This window comes from Spinacia oleracea, chromosome 2, assembly GCF_020520425.1.
Source record: "Spinacia oleracea cultivar Varoflay chromosome 2, BTI_SOV_V1, whole genome shotgun sequence".
Classification (NCBI taxonomy): Eukaryota; Viridiplantae; Streptophyta; class Magnoliopsida; order Caryophyllales; family Amaranthaceae; genus Spinacia; species Spinacia oleracea.
Window position 1 is genome coordinate 46,338,211 of NC_079488.1, and position 17,115 is coordinate 46,355,325.

Below are 17,115 nucleotides of genomic sequence, written 5' to 3' on the forward strand. Positions count from 1 at the left end.
CGTTTTCTGTAGATCTGCACTGATGGTTGCAAGCATTAGACATTTCACATCCTTATTGGCATCAATTCAACGATTGAGGGCTCCCGGAGTAACCCCTTCGCCCGCGGCTTCGGGCATCGCCTCTTCCAGGACATACTCCTTTTCTTCGATCATAAGAACTATTTGCAAGTTCCTTTGCCAGTCAAGGAAGTTTTTCCCGCTCAACTTCTCCTTTTCGAGAATTGATCGGATGTTGAATGAATTGTTGTTTTTCATAGTTAAAACTACAACTGAAAAGAATAAAAAAATAAATAACCATTCACATTTTCTCTTAATAAACTTAAATTCTAGCATTCATGCATAATTCTATATTTATTAAGCATTTTATTCGAGTTTTGTGTTCCGACAGGTGTGAATAAAATGAATCCAGGATCCTTAAATCATTGAAGAATTAAGCACATTATGTATTCTGACTCAATTATAAAATATTTTAGGTGCGCAAATCCTTTGCTAATAGTCTAGAAACTACTCTTGGTTGATAGGTATGTATAAGAATTTATTAGGTAAACCTATCTCATTTGTTACGACATAAAAGGACTCCTTACTTATATCGTTGAGTTTCACCAAAACTAACATGTGCTCACAATTATTTGTGTACCTTACCCCTTTAGAATCAACAAGTTACACCTCGCTATGGCGGAAAATTATTACTTAGATTGATGTAAAGGTTATCCAAGTAAGTGTTATTTTGGCATGACACCTTTTAACTCAATTTTTAAAGTTTGGAACTTAAGGCTTTTACTATGTTGGTTAGATTTTAAGTGAACTAAAATCCTTAATCATGCAACATAATCAAGCCATAATCTCATGCATAATTAAGACATATTTAAAGCAATAAATAAATTAAAGCATGCATAAGATTTAAATTTGATCTAGTATGGCGCGCTTTCATCTTGAAGCTTCAACTTCAAACTCCGTCTTTGAAAATGGATTGGAAACTCCGTCTTGAATTTCACCATGGGAGGCGCCATTTTCTTCAAATAGGATATGCTATAATTAAAACTAATTACAACTATTAGATGATACGCATACCATATTTAAAAGAAAAACTTTGGTATATTAGACCAATTTTACATTCAAATTAATGGTATGCAGACCATATTTTCTATCCTATTTGGGCCATACTAGTCACTTTCCATAACCTGCAAAACAGTACATTTACAATATACCATTCACCCATTCATTTATCAATGAATGGCCCACATAGCAAGTTAGTAGAAAAAAATCATGCATCACATAAACATTTGCAGCAACTAATCAAATGTTCCAACAATCTACAAATTATTCAACCTTATTATTTCTAATCGATTTGTTTTAACCTTAAAGGAATGTAGACCTAATCAAGAGCTTTATGACTAAAAGCTCCCACTAAAACCAAGAATTTACATGCTTTACAAATCTTAAACATAAAATTGTATTTCCTAGTCCAACCGGAAACTTACAAATTTAATTAAAATTTAAAGCTCATATAAAATACTATTTAAATCCCTTAATTTTATTTTCAATTGATTAAAATTAATTAATTAAATTTTATCAAGGATTTAATTTTATTAAAATAATTTATAATAATTAAATTAATCAAAAATAAATTACGAGAAAAAATTAAATTATGAAATTAAATTTAATTAAAATCGTTTTCAACCGAAACATAAAAAAACGGCCCAAAGTGCCAAGGCAAGGCCGTAGGCCGAAGCCCACGCCTCGCCCAAGCAGCCACGCCGCATCGCCCATGCACCGCGTGTAATACCTCGTATTTTCGTAATTTTTAAATATATTTTTATTGTATTTATAAAGATTTTTACGAATTTAATTTCTTTTAATAAGAATTAAATGTATTTTATTTTAAATAATTTAATTATTAATTTTTTTAAAAAATCGGATTTTTATTAAATAAATTAAACGAATTTATTTATTCGGGAATTGTTGGGTCGTATTTTGAAAACGAATTTAATTATAATCTAAGCCCAGTCAAATTTCATTCTCAAACCCAACAATGCTTGCAAGAAATTAACTTTAATTAAGCTCGTAAGCAAGCCTAACTCAAAACCCTAAAACCTAGCCCATGAGGGAAGGAAAAGCTATAAATACAACCCTTCCCCTCATTAAATCCCCACATTAAATTTCTGAATTCTCTCTCTCTCTCTCTCTCTCTCTCTCTCTCTCTCTCTCTCTCTCTCTCTCTCTCTCTCTCTCTCTCTCCTTGCGGCACTTTCTCTCTCCTCTCGTGCCTTTGCCTTCGGCCACAAGCAACGAGCTTGCCTCGCCCAACTGTGTGCGCACTGCCCTGTACCCCCGCCCCTGCCGAGTGCTGTCTTGCTCGTGCCTCACGCACACTCCCTCACACACCTCTCTCGTCCCTCTCACTGCAGCACGCGCACATCTTTGTGCGATGTCTCTGCGTTGTGCAGAGCACCCGTGCCCAGCTACGCGCCCTTTCGCCCTGCCCGCAGCGCACCGAGTGTTGTTGCCTCGTGCTGCTATTGTTACTCGTGCCGTTGCTCACACGCAACACACCCGTGTTGTGTGTGTGTTGTTGTTGTTAATCAAACTCCGTATACTTTTTAACTTTTCCAAATTTCGTTTTTCAATTATTTAATTATGATTATTTAATTGTTTTGGATTATTTAAATAGCTGGAAACGGTTATGAACACCGTGTTTTAATGTTTTCGTATTTGAATTGATGGGATTTATATTTAATTATAAGAACTATTATTTTCAGATTTAATGATTAAATATAGTGTCAATTTTTAAGGTCAAAACATGTTTTATTAAGGATAATTTGGTATTTACTACCTTAAAAATATACCACTTTTGTAATTACTACCTTATGAAATTTTTATTTTATAATTACTACCTTAAAGTTTCATTTTTTTTTGTTTACTACCACTTGACAGTTTTCGTCTAACATTTCGTTAATTATTACCCACTAACAACTAATTTTTTTTCCCTCCTTATATTGTTCCACCCAACCACGTTTTGGCTCATATTTCCCCATAATTTCCCCATAATTTCCCTGAATTTCCAATCACTTCCAATCTTGTAATTAGTTTATATGTTTTGTTGTCAATCGTCCATTTTGTGTTTATGTCAAAGATAAATCTGCTCAGAAAGGGTAACAATTGAATGTTTTTGTTCTTCAAATAGGGTTTAAATCCAATTTTGGGGGTTTTTGTTCTTCAAACTGAAAATCCTCCTTTATCATTTGTCACCTCCCAGAAGGTTGCAAGCTTGTAACAACGTAGTTCTTGACCGGGTCGATCTGAAACGCGTCGTTTCTAAGTGGGTGGTCTCAAGATTTCTCCGTTTACCGGCAATGTACGTCACCTGCTCGACGAAATATTCCAGATAAGGATAGAGGAACTAATGAGTAAAATTGGAGAGAGAAAGAGAAGGGGAAAAAAAAGGAAGGCGAAGATGAACCCACAACCAACAAAATAAGGTGGTTTGAGGTATCTTTTTCAGCCACAAAAGCGATGAAAATTAACGGAGATGGTGGTGGCGTTTGGTGGTTGATTGGTGCCTGGAGGTGGAATCGAACAAAGAGGACGATGAGAACTGTGAAATTTTAGATTCGAACCAATAATACAGAGTATTAATTTGGAGTCCTACTTATTGCAAAATTCATTTATTCAAAGATTTATACGAAGTACTATGTATTGTTGTCTTCAAAACTAAGGAAAATGTTTTAGAATTAATGGGTTTACAGAAAACAAAGAGGAAAGAGTTAAAATAGTGATCATGTGCTTGTTTGAGAATTAATTAAATATTTATAAGATGAGAGAGAAAATTAAGAGGTTGAAGAAATGAACATTGAAAGAGAAGAGAGAAATTGTGCTTCTGTATTCTTGAGTTCTAAAGAAATCATGAAAGAAATTGAAATAAATGAGGGAAATAAAAATTAAAGTCGTAAGTAGGCCCCATTTAACGAGTTTTTGGACGGAAACTGTCAAATGGTAGTAAACAAAAAAAATTGGAACTTTAAGGTAGTAATATGAAATAAAAAATTTATAAGGTAGTAATTACAAAAATGGGATATTCTTAAGGTAGTAAATACCAAATTATCCTTTTATTAATGACCTATCCATAGGATTTTAATTCCAATTGTTCAAGCGATTGATTCACATAATTTAATGACGATTTATTAACTTAAATTTTCAACTATATTAAGCTTAAATTTTCAGATTTATTATAATGCTTAAAGTGTTGTAGGAATCAACATAAATTTTCAGATTTATTATAAAGCTTAAAGTGTTGATTTTTAATGATTTTAAGGCAAAAAGTAAATGTTTTTGTGCTAGGACTTGAGTTGAGTATTTGAGACTATTAAATTAACGAATAACGATTAATTTCTAAACAAAAAAAGGTTTTAGATTCTTAATAGTTGCTGGAAATTTAGTAAACATGGATAATAATTAAGTTTCTCTTTTGTATTTATAGGAGTTGATTTCTAGCTTGAGTCGTGATTCGCACAGTGGCCCTCGTACTAAGGTATTCCAGGTACGTACATGACTAGGGTGACCACCTATCCCATGAGGACTTTATGATGTGTATTGATTGTGAATCATGTGAACTTAAGTGGTGAGAATTCATGTTTGATGTGTGAACAATCATGTTGAGAATTGTTATTGAATCTATGTATTCCACGTGAATGAGATGTTATGGATTGATTAATGCTTTATAGATTCTAGTGAACTATCATGGTATGGACTTTGATAATCGTTGAATTATGTCAAGCATGTTTTTTAAGTTGATATGCATGTATGAGTGTTTCGCATGCAAGTTATTATGATTATGCTATTGTACGGAGTGTCTAGCATACAGTGAGCCTATTGAATATTGCCTCAGTGCATTGTTTATTCTACCACCGTGTAGAATACATTTAAGAAGTTTATGTGAATTGAACTAAGGACTATTCATGCTAAGGGCACACCCCGCTTGTTAACAGGAAATGTCGGGTTATCTCAAACAGTGTTTTTGAGAAGGAACAATGGATTAATTTCACTTGAGTCCTATGTTTAATCACCAGTCCTAAAGGATTAAAATGAAGAATTATTGTTTAATTATTTAATTGTGTAATTGTTGAATTGCTTGGAAGTTATGTCTTTGGGTTTAATCTTGAACATAACATACTAATGAACGTAAAGTGTAACCCGAATGAGCTTCAAAACTCTTGGAACGTATATACCTTGAGTATGAACAATGGGGGGAGTCGCGTCGGAGAGACTCGTACTCAGACGCGACTCCCCCCATTGTTCCGTCGGACCATACCGACGGAATTCCGACGCGACTCCCCCCCATTGTTCATACGCAAGGTATATACGCAGGAATTTTATGAACAATGGGGAACGTACAAGATGTTCCGTCGGTATGGTCCGACTGTCGGTAGAAAGCCCGACTTTATTTTTTTGGTGCTTGGTGGGCTCCCAATACCCTCAGTTTTCCTCATTGGTCTTTGTTATTATATTTTACCCGTTCGAAGCAAATTCTTATTAATCTATGAGTTGAGAGTCGTGTCAAGTCTCGAGTGTGTCTCCATCATTTTAATTGTTTAATTAAATGACTTTTGCATGTGGATTATCTTTATTGTTGAGTGAAGCATGTTAGACTAGGATTTCATTCTAGCTTTTTCGTACTCAGCTTTTGCTGAATTTGTGCTTCATGTCTTTCGGTCATGGCATTCGCCTTAATGACCCTATGATGATTCATCATTGCACTTGCAATGTTGTGGAGTAGTTTTCAATAAGCAGGTTGGTATAGATAACTTGCGGGAGAAGTTATCTTGGGAATAGTGTCGAGTGACTATTTCATCTCTCGTATTTATAAACTCTATTTTGATTTATAGTCATGACTATCATTATTACTATAATATGGTTTTAAACCTTAGTTCATGGATTTTCTAAACTATTTAATGTTGGTTCGGGCCTTGATGGTTCCAAATTGTTTTATGACCATTAACTATTTAATATGTGTTTAAAGTTAGTTATTTCCGCTGCGTAATTCTGGTAAATAGCCTTAGCCGTTATCACGGTGGCGGTAATATCTTGGTAATTTTTTTATATTAGTCGGTAAAAGGTAATTATAAATATAAGGAATTATCAGGGTGTTACAAAGTGGTATTTGCAGAGCTCTAGTTTGAGAGCTGCTTTGCATTAATTAATAGTGCAAAGTGGTAAATCCTTAATCTACAATTTTAAAAACTACTTGATAGTAATTCATACTATTTGAGTAGGATTTGCGGACTTTATGATTTTCGAAAATTGTTTTCCGAAAGTCAAAATGTAATTTTTGAGTACTCAATATTTTGAAAAGCCAAATACCAAATATTTTAAGTTATTTGAAAACTTATTGATTTCTCAAATTTATTAAATTCGAACAAATTCGAATTAAATTTTTGAAAATCCCGAATTTCTTTTCTTTTCGGATTCTTTTTCCGAAATTTTCAAAAAAAAAGTTTATTTTTTTTGAATTATTTATTTAATTATTTATTTATTTTCAGAAAATAATCGAATTAATTAATTAAATTATTCGATTAATTATTTTAATTTTCGATTTTAATTTTAATAATTTCGCTTATATTTGAAGTTATTTATTTAATTTCGAAAATTATTCTTATTTCTAAGTGAGAAAGGGTAGATTAAGAAGGGTATATTTAGATTAAGTATGCATTTAATATGAGTATGCATGTGATTAAGTGCTAAGTGTTAAGTACTAATTGTATGCTTATTATTTAAGTTTGATCATGTTTTATGTTGCTTTATGTGATTAATTGCATCACGATTCATGATTAAGCATGTACTTGTGCATTGAAATTGTATGGCTCCATGAACTTACTTTGTTTTGGAACGTATTAGTAAGACTTTTAGTGGTGTACTTTCATGACTAAGATGTTGCTTTCAAAGTTCGCTAACCTAGGACACCTAGAGAAGCTAGATTGTGAGACCCCGTACATTTACGTACAGAAGATTGAGTTTGCCTGCAACTATTTTTCTACGGTCAAGAAACTGCATGAACTAAGGAAAAATGATGTCATGGACGAGATGGTTATTCACTGTTTTCCCCATAGGAACCCATATTAAGTCTGAAGCAACAATTCCATGATATGCACACTAATAGTGGCCTTCCTAATTACTTCAAGTATGGACTCCAGATGGTAGGTGGAGGTATAACATGGAGATTATGACCACTATTCTAGAGATGGCAGAGCAATGTTTTGAGGACGGTAAGATGGTGGAAAGTATCAACCACAGAGAGTTTAGTAGTGATACGGAAACCGTTATGAATGAGGATAGTGATGATGATATTGTTGAGATTGAAAACCCCAATCCTATCATTCCTGAACCCACTATTGAGATTTCTAGCGACACTGAAGTTGAGCCTGGTGTGAGGGGGTCGAAAAAGCACGAGGCTAATGCGTGACCTCGTCCCTCGTGGGTGTGACGCTTCTTTTTGTCAAATCAAGTGTAATTGGATTTCCTGTGAGTTTACACCCAATTGACTAGTAATATAGGAGTCGCCATTCAGTTTTTAACGACAATGAGAAAAACTGACAAAACCCGGTTATCGTGACATAAAGGGAGTGCAATTATGTTTGACCACGACGGCCGTAGGTTCCCTTGTGATCCCTGGTGGTGGGGATCGCTCAACGTACAACCGCAGGGTAGAGATTGAGGGTTCGGGGGACTGTAACTACCGAGAGGAGTACTGGCTCTTCGATAACTCCAGAGGCAGGATATCCTTACTAGCTCAGCATAAATAATTGAAGGGACATGCGTTAACTATTAAACTAATCTGAGTTGATTTTATCAATATGCAACATATAGTACTAGATCGAGCGCGATTATCTGATTTAGATTGTTTTAAGGGACCTAGCATGATAATCCAATTTCCCAAAAATATCATATTTATTAAGCATGATAGAACAATCAAATTTTAGTTAGTTTAACAGTTCATAAAAGGGCGAGGAAAGCAATTAAACCATGGAAAAGGGACACATTATGACGCACCCTTGAGAGGTGCGTCACGGTTCTCAGAAAACTAACCACTTTGACTTTGCTATTTCTCCCTTTTATTTAACGAATCTCAAATTATGGGACAGGATACGTTCTGTTCGATTTATGGATCGATTGCGACAGAACGCGTGATCAGTTTTGCAGCGTGAGGCTTAGGCTTAGGGGTTTGGAGTCAATACTCAGAATCATAATTGTGTGTTGTTCTTTTTTCACGTCGAACTTAGGGCCCTATTTATAGAAAAGAGTTCGTGGAAAGATAGAATTGTAGAACTCTAATCCACGAGGAATTAGGAAAAAACACGTACCAGGTATTTTCAGCGCCCAGGCCTGGGCGCCGAAGATTTCGGCGCCCAGAGCCAGGCGTTGAAAATAGAATCTGGGCTGTTTTTCTTAGTCAGATTCGGATTCCTAGAATCCGGAGTATTTGAGATTTAATTGAGTCTTTTAACACGTATTAACCTTGTGACGGGATGCGTCTGGGCCCGTTACGAACTCTAGGCTCGTTAGGATTTTAATTAATACGTAACTCTTATTTTCGAATCGTATTAGGATTAGGATTCTCTCGCAATTTCTATCTCATTTAGGATTTATGTTGGAGTGCAACACCTAATTCTGACAGGTTTCTATCTTTTATGACTTGCCACTTTTAACAACTACCCATTACGGCAGTTACTATTTTTAGCAGGTTTCCATAAATAGCAGGTTTCTATAAATAGCAGGTTTCAGGTGAAATGAAAAGGGGTGATCGAGATTCGTTATTTTATAGGAGATGCGTTGTCAAGTGGAGATTTACGCTTTCATCATCGAACCTTCCCTTTCGGGAATGGGGATAAAAGTAGGTGTCTACAGTTAGCCCCCACTTTGACTGAGTCTTGGAGTAAGACGATGGTCAAAGTATTAGACGGAGTGCGTCACACAAGTCATGGTGGCCTGTTTTTGCGAGGGTCTCACGAGCCCCCGAGTGATAACATTTGACTTAAGGGTCATCACTTGAAGTGTCGACATATCCCTCACGTGTCATTGGGATTTGTCAACGGATAGTATAGAATACTCCCTCACTTTGTCATTGGAAGTATCTAAAGAGGCGTAGGAACTCCCTCACTTTGTCATTGGGAGTAGCTACAGATATTTTCGAAATCAAAGTTATAAAGTGTAATTGGGCCTGGCCAAGCCCAATCACTAGGTAAAAATGTTTTTAAAGATTCTCATTTTCAGGGTTAGCTAAACGAGAAAACCCCCTTGTTTTTATGGGACGTAAAACGAAGGAAAATCCAGCACATCGTTCTTTTTTGGAAAAAACGGAAAACCAATCTTTTAAATTTTGGAAAAGGGAAACTACTCTCATCGCTTTTTTGGAAAAACGGAAAACCAAAAGCTACTCACATCGTTCTTTTTTGGAAAAAACGGAAAACCAAAAGCTACTCACGTCGTTTTTGGGAAAAACGGAAAACCAATCCTTTAATTTTTTGAAAAAGGGAAAGCTACTCACATCGCTTTTTTTTGGAAAACGGAAAACCAAAAGCTACTCACATCGTTTTTGGGAAAAACGGAAAACCAAAAAAAGTTATCGCTGCAGCGACTAAGGACCTGCGCGGTTAGTGACGCCGACCCCGCCGGCTAAAGATGGCGAGCCTGTAAACATATTTTTTTTTTGAAGATTCTTTTTCGAAAACTGAGGACCTGCGCAGTTAGTGACGCAGACCCCGCCCGCTGAGGGTGGGCGAGCCCTGTCCGCTGAGGGTGGACGTCCCTGAATTCGTTTTTTCGATTTGGGAACTCGCGTGGTTCGTGACACGATCTTGCCAACTGAAGATGGGCAAGTTCCTATTTCTTTTGTTCTTTGTGATTTCTTTTGAGAACTTCTTTTTATTCATTCTTGTAGGAGCGAATTCTTTCGAGGGATGCTCGGATTTAGTTGTAACCTGAATGTGGGTTGGCAACGTGCTTAGACGGACCATTGTCTTGTGGTCTTTTTCATGGTTTTGAGCTAGTCTTTATGGCTCAATTTTGCCACTACCTGGGTCCTTGATTAGGGGACTATGTATAAGTATCAACGGCGACCTTTGTCTCGAGGTCGTAATCCGGTTTTATTTTTTGAGACATCCAAACACGGGACTTCATACAGCGTAGTCTGGGAATATTGTTTTAACTTTTCATACTCTCTTTTGAAATATATATTTTCTTTCGAGCCCCCAAGAATTCGTGCTTGACGGTCATTTTTTGTCAAAGGGGTTCCTTGGGGATACGCAATTTGTGATGTCCTTGATCATGTTTGGGATTGTACTCGTAAGTGCGAGCGATCTTTGTAGTGGTGTGCTACTCTTGACAAAGTCGTGAGGTGCGACTTTCAGTAAGGAAATTGGCAATTTTCGAGTCGAATGGATGCGGCAGGGCCCACTAGAAGTTAGGGCCTTTTTTGAGCCTGGGTTCATTTTGGGCGCCCAGGCCTGGGCGTTGAAATAACTCACGCCCAGGTGGGGCGTTGAAAGTGTTGTTTGGGCTGGTCTTTTGATGACACAGTTGGCCTCTTGTTCATTCGTTTATTTCACTTGGAAGTTCTATGTATGCTCTTTTCTTTTGTTTTTTCTTTGTTTTTAGAACGTGATGATTTTCTTGAGAAGCCGTAGCCGATTGGTGGACTACGGTGCTTGTCGCTTTGGGGCGATTATTTTAAGAAACTGTTTCTCTTAAGGCGTACAGTTATTGCGATAGTTGGGCGAGTCTATATGGCCCGAGGAACATACCTTGAGCGTAAGACTTTGACCGCTCTTGTTGTTGTATATTTTTCCTTTTGAACGCGTTCGTGAATGTTCGATACTTAGAATGATGATATGTATGTGCGAACGAGCGTTCATAGAATGGCCGTTGTGTGCGGTCCATTAATCAGTTTGCTTGAATCATTTTTTTTTGAGCAATGACTGATTTTGAATAGTTTGCTTAGAAGCTTGATAGGGTTCAGGCCCATTCATGAAGTGGGCTCAAACATCGTACCCTTTCGATTGTTCAAACATTTGCTTCGAGATTTTTTTATTTTGCTCTGGTTGTTTCGTAGCTTGGAGCCCCCAAGTATGCATGTTGGGATGCTTCCTTTTGGCGTACGATTTTTGTAGGTTCTTTTGAGAAAGATGCCTTGGGGTTCCGCTCGTGTAGGTGCGAGCTATCCCTTCCATGGTAGGTGATGTTTTGCTACCTTTAATCCTTAATGTAGAAGTCGTGTGGCTTGCCTTTTGAATTTGGGCGATAAGTAATCTTTGCCTCTTTTACACATGCTCTTTGGTCGTGCTCGCATTAGTGCAATATGCCTTACTCTCCTTTTTTAGACTTGTACCGTGGGACGGTTTAACTTATGGTGCGACGTGTGGCCTAACAGGTGTCTTAGAACATTTCTCCAGGTGTTGGGGTATCATTATTATTTTTTGCATTGGAGTACTTCATTACGCCTCGTTCAGGTGCTCGAACAAGTGTAGCACCTTCTGCGTGGGTTTGCACGGCTTATTACTTCGTTCGATGCGAGGATTCATAGGTGTTTCTTTCTTATTTTTATATCTGGGCAAAACTTGGCTAGCAGAAGGATTCAGCGCCCAGGTTGGGGCGTTAAAGATATCGGCGCCCAGCTCTGGGCGTTGAAAATGATTTCTGGGTATATTTTGACAGTTCTTATCCTTGATTTTTCTTTCGCTTTTGCTTTGGAACGAGGTAGACTGTGTAACGGGCGCTTGTAGGGCGAGCGTTATGTGCAGTAGTTTGATCGGAGTTTTGGTGACTCGCGATTTTCAGTTACCCTTGTTAGTGGGGTGACTTTATATATTCTAAGTAGTGCTTAGAATTTGGGAGGGGTTGTAGCCATTCTAAGGCTCGTTTTATACGATTAAAGCTTATGATTGAGCCCCTATAACATATGTATAGCATTAGCGTCGAGACTTTGCGAGGAATTCGTCATTTCGAGCATTTTTAGAGTGTTTTTCTCAAGCCCCCAATTGTAGCTACGGGATTGGCTTGGTGCTATAATGCTTTGCATACGTCTTTATGCATTCATGGTGACATGGATCATGAATAGTTTGAACCAGACTCGTTTAGTGCGAGGTACGTTCGAGTAGTGACCTGCTACTTCTCTTGTAAATGTCGTATTATGCGACATCGCCATGGTCAAGGTAGTAACATGTGGAAGTGTGCCTTGACCAAAAGTTAGGTGCCTTTCTTTACCCATAATCATATTTAGAAATCTTTTTGACTCACTTGCAACATCGGGATAAACGCTTTCTTAGATTAAACCAACGGCTCTTTATTATGTTCGAAGAAGTCTTTGAAAATTATTTGGAAATTATTTAAAATCCGAATCCTACTGTGTACAGTCCGAGGTGTCCTAAGCAAGTTGACTTATAGAAGGGTTCGTACAGGATTACATGAATGAATCAAAATACTGTTACGATTTTTGGAATGCTGTCTAAGGATTTGCTGGAAGCCAGGGTGCAGGCGTCAAGATATACTTGTGCCCGTTTGGCATATGCTTTAGGCTTTTAAGGCCATCTTTTCCAGAATTGCGGGAATATAAACCGTTTTCAAATTGACTTAGATTTACTTGGTGTATGTCTGTACAAAAGGTCAAGGTATTCTTAGTTCTTTCCCTAGCTCTTTCATTTCAATTTTTTAGCCCCCAGTTGCTGTTATGTCTTCCCATTAATGATGTTTCAGATTTCGATTTTAGATGCCCGTGTCATATGTCTGAGTAGAGTGAGCCTTGGTTAAGTGCCAAGTCCTATTGACAATGTCTGATTTTTTATTAAAGGGGATTCGCGAGCATTTGAGTTACCATGAACGGGTGCCCTGAGCTCGAAGGAACGATGGGGCGACGCCGTAGAACAATCCTCTTTATTGCAAGCTTACTGCCTTTACTACTTGTTGGCGATTATGACTGTGTCTAGTGGTGAAAGAAGGTCTTTAAGCGAACGACTATGTCTAGTGGTTAAAGAAAGTCTTTAAGCGAACGACTATGTCTATTGGTGAAAGAAAGTCTTTAAGTGAGTTAGTTCGCTTTAGGGAGGGTCAAGTCGAGTACTTTAGAGGTCATGGACGCTTGTGCTAGCCCCCATTCAATTGAGGCAAAGCGATCTTTTTGAGTCTTGGCTAAGTGCCTAGGCGTGTGAATGCTCCTTCTGGCAAGGGTACGTGCCCTTATTATTTTTCGATGTGTGCTCATTTTGGCATCTTGATGACTTAGATTCTTCTTCGTGCTTTCAATTTTTCTTTCGACTTGGATTGCAAGTAATTAAATTTCAATAAGGGACTTCTATTTTTATTCTTGTTTTTCTATAGGATTTAATATTGGTTGGACCGAATCATGGATTGCCTACGTATCCGCCTTAAATAGATTTAATTTGGAATCAGGTCTTGCGTAGTTCTTAGCCTAGAAAATGGTTTCTTAGAATGCCGAATTCGATAAGTATGTTCTGAGGTGGAAACATTTTATTTGAAACGGTAGAATAAGTGAAGTCTATTATTATTTTAATTTGCTGCCTTGCGTAAGCCAAAAATTTGTTTTATATTTTTTTTGATTTGAGTACACGTATTTCTTTGGTGGTACGTATATCTGAATACATGTTGTACCCCTCCAAGTGTTCGTTATTTTTCCGTGCATGTGCGGATAAAATGACGAGCACACTGGATAAAGTTTGGCAGGCAGAGAGATTCAGCGCCCAGGCTGGGGCGCTAAAGATTTCGGCGCCCAGCTCTGGGCGCTGAAAATGATTTCTGGGCGGATCTTTTTTGGTGCGCTAAATGCTTCTTTTTCTTTTTAGACTAACTTTAGAGGCGCTTTGCAAAGTTCCTTTTTTTATTATTCACATTTTTTTTTTCTTAGGTTGAGCGTAGAATGTACTTTTCATTTGTCTTCTTTTTTATTCGTGACTCAAGACAGCTTCAAAGATGGGTTGAATGAGTTGGGATAAGTTGTATAGGTATTGGTCAAGCATGAGGATTATATCTGCTTGGACTCATAATTTGCAGCCTCAAGCTAGAGTCATGAGTTTACATCAACCAAGGCCGATGAGTTGCATGGGGACGGCTCAAGGGTATATCAACAGGATGTATCCACACAAGTTATATGGTCATTATGCCAATGGTGGTGTAAGAACAGGTTTGGGCTTTGGAAATAATGGGTATTACGCACGTGTCAATGGCCGTGCATGGTTTGCAGTTGACAACAAGTTCAAGAACAAGAGTCGAGGTAATGGTTTCTTGGGTTATGGCAATGAGAGCATGGATGGGTTAAACGAGCTGAACAGGGACCCCAGAGCGAAGGCGTCTAAGAGCATAAGGATTGGAAAGGGTAGACATCGTAGAATTTTATGATTTGGATTGGTTGACTCAATTCTTTTCCTTCGTTTACTTAGGTAGATTTCGCACTTTGGGAGGTACGAGCTAAGTATTTCATGGCTCTTTTCGCTCTCCCTTTTCTCTTTCTCTTTTTCCTTTTTGCTTGGGATTTCTCCCCAACATAAATCCTTCAATCAATTTTTTTGTTTGGGCTAAAAGGTAGATGGTTGTGGTCTTTGAGTCACGAGGCGAGAGTGAGTGAGCCTCGTTTGGTAGGCCTATAGTGGACCTTTAATTTTAGTGGGCCTAGGGTGGACCTTTAATTTTAGTAGGCCTAGGGTGGACCTTTTAAATTGTCTTACTTTGCAAGCGTATTTAGTCGTTTCTTAAAATGTGCAAATAGCGTAGATTCAAAATGTTATTTTTACCTTATTGAAAATTAACGAAAGAATTACATCGAAAATAATTTTTTTTTGCTTCTTTTCAGATTCCAGTTTTCGGGATTTAATTGGAAGTTGTGATTTAGACTCGAACTTTCATTAACTTTTCTGATTATAACGCGTGTATGAATACAAGGAGGTGGCCTAGACTCAAAATAATGACGTGGCGTAAGCCTATAATACTTGACCAAGCGACTCTCAGACTTAGGCTAATTGGACCATAACTTTCGTTGGTTGACACTTTAGATTTTAACCCTTGGGTGTTCATTTGTCATGCGCCATTTTGCTTAATGTTGGCAAGGTAGTTAATTGGGGAGATCGAATTTTTATTTTTGCAAGACTAGAATCATTAGTGCGGCTTTTCTCTTAGTGTGTATTGCTTTACCCCAATGGTAGCCTTATGGTATGCCGATTTGGGTATTTTCATGGTTGGTCATGTTGCATTCATGGAAAATCTTTTAGTCCGTACTTAGTAGTATTTCAAGGAGCGAGTGACTCGAGAGGACTATGATAGTCGTGACCCAATGTGATTATAAGCCTTGAGGCCATTAACTTTTGCTAATGGTATTGACACTTTAGGTTCACTTTTGGGGTTGTGCGACTATGGGGAATGATTTTCAGAATGTGACCGTTTCCATTTTGCAAATACTATAATATATTCTTTTTATTGGTGAGAGAGAGTATTGAGGCCGTGGATTCTTAGCAATGGATGACAATTACATATGGGTGCTTATTGATTTAAATGTTAGGAAGGGAGACTCAATATGGTTTAACCTTTTAACTTGCAGAACGACACCAAGTATTAGGACCGATTCTATGGATAAGACAACTAAGGCTTATGATTTAGACTGTACTTTGGCATAGCCTAGTCTAGACTCGGATTTATTTATTTTTTATTTGAACATTTATTTTTCTCTTGAAGACTTTATTCGAGCATTATATTTTTTGAATACTTCGCCCATGTGACATTCAAGGTCGTTTAATTTGCATGCTCGGTTTTGGTGCCAAGCATTGTCGCCGTAGGAGGCCTAACAACGACACAAAGAGTTATTTATTTTTATTTTTTAGTCGCTTTTAGAATCGAGTGCCTTTTCATACGCCCTTGCAGCAATTTTTTTTTTTACGAACAGTTTTTTTGCTACGTGTTTTCTTTTTCGCGGGCACTGAGGCTGCTGCGCCTGATCAGATGGCCAAGCAGCAACTTCAGCGCCCAGCATCGGGCGTGAGATATTCTGGCGCCCAGCCAGGGGCGTTGAAAATGCGTCCCTGGCTGGTTCTCGTTTTCTGTTTGCGTCTACTTTTGTTTATGCGACTTCGATTTTGCGTGCTTGCCTAATAACGTCCTTTACGCGTTGTGCAGCGTTTGTGGGATTCGTTACAGGCCATCCCGAGCGTCGCTTATTTTTGTGGCGATCGTTCGGGTTTGCGGAACACGTATTTCGGTATACTCTTTGGAAAATTGGTTTATGAAGGTTTGGGAAATTTTTAAGGTCGTTGGTTTTTCTAGGATAGTTTGTCACACACAATCATATATTTCACTACACATAACTAACATTCCATCATGAGGCAATAATAATATGTCATGTAGTTTATGATAGGCTTCTATGGGTAGTTATTTGCGCCTGGCTTGGTACCGCTTCTATCGTAGATCCAACACATGCCCCGGTCGAGGTAGTGTCTTCAGCAGACGAATTTCGCTCAAGAGGCCAACCCGCAAGTGCAAGCCAAGGGGGCATGCAGGCGAGAGGGACCTAATGGGCGAGCGATTGGGTTTGGGACGGGTGTACTACTAGCGAAAGTGCCGAGTGGACAACATTCGAAGCGTATGCACCCCCCGGTTGGCGATGGGTATCCTTAGTCCCAACTCCCGAAATGAAACACCAAGGGAGCCAAGATTCTTTATGCGGTTCTGCCCGTTCACATTAATATGCTGATTTTCAGGTCGTCCCAACTTGATGGGGAAATAAACGCGGGGTAGGATCGTTTCACCCTTCGGCTATTTTGATTACCTACAAGCACGAGTATTTCCTTCACTATCCCCAGTGGAGTCCCCACTGTGAGGGGGACGAAAAAGCACGAGGCTAATGCGTGACCTCGTCCCTCGTGGGTGTGACGCTTCTTTTTGTCAAATCAAGTGTAATTGGATTTCCTGTGAGTTTACACCCAATTGACTAGTAATATAGGAGTCGCCATTCAGTTTTTAACGACAATGATAAAAACTGACAAAACCCTGTTATCGTGACATAAAGGGAGTGCAATTATGTTTGACCACGACGGCCGTAGGTTCCCTTGTGATCCCTGGTGGTGGGGTGAC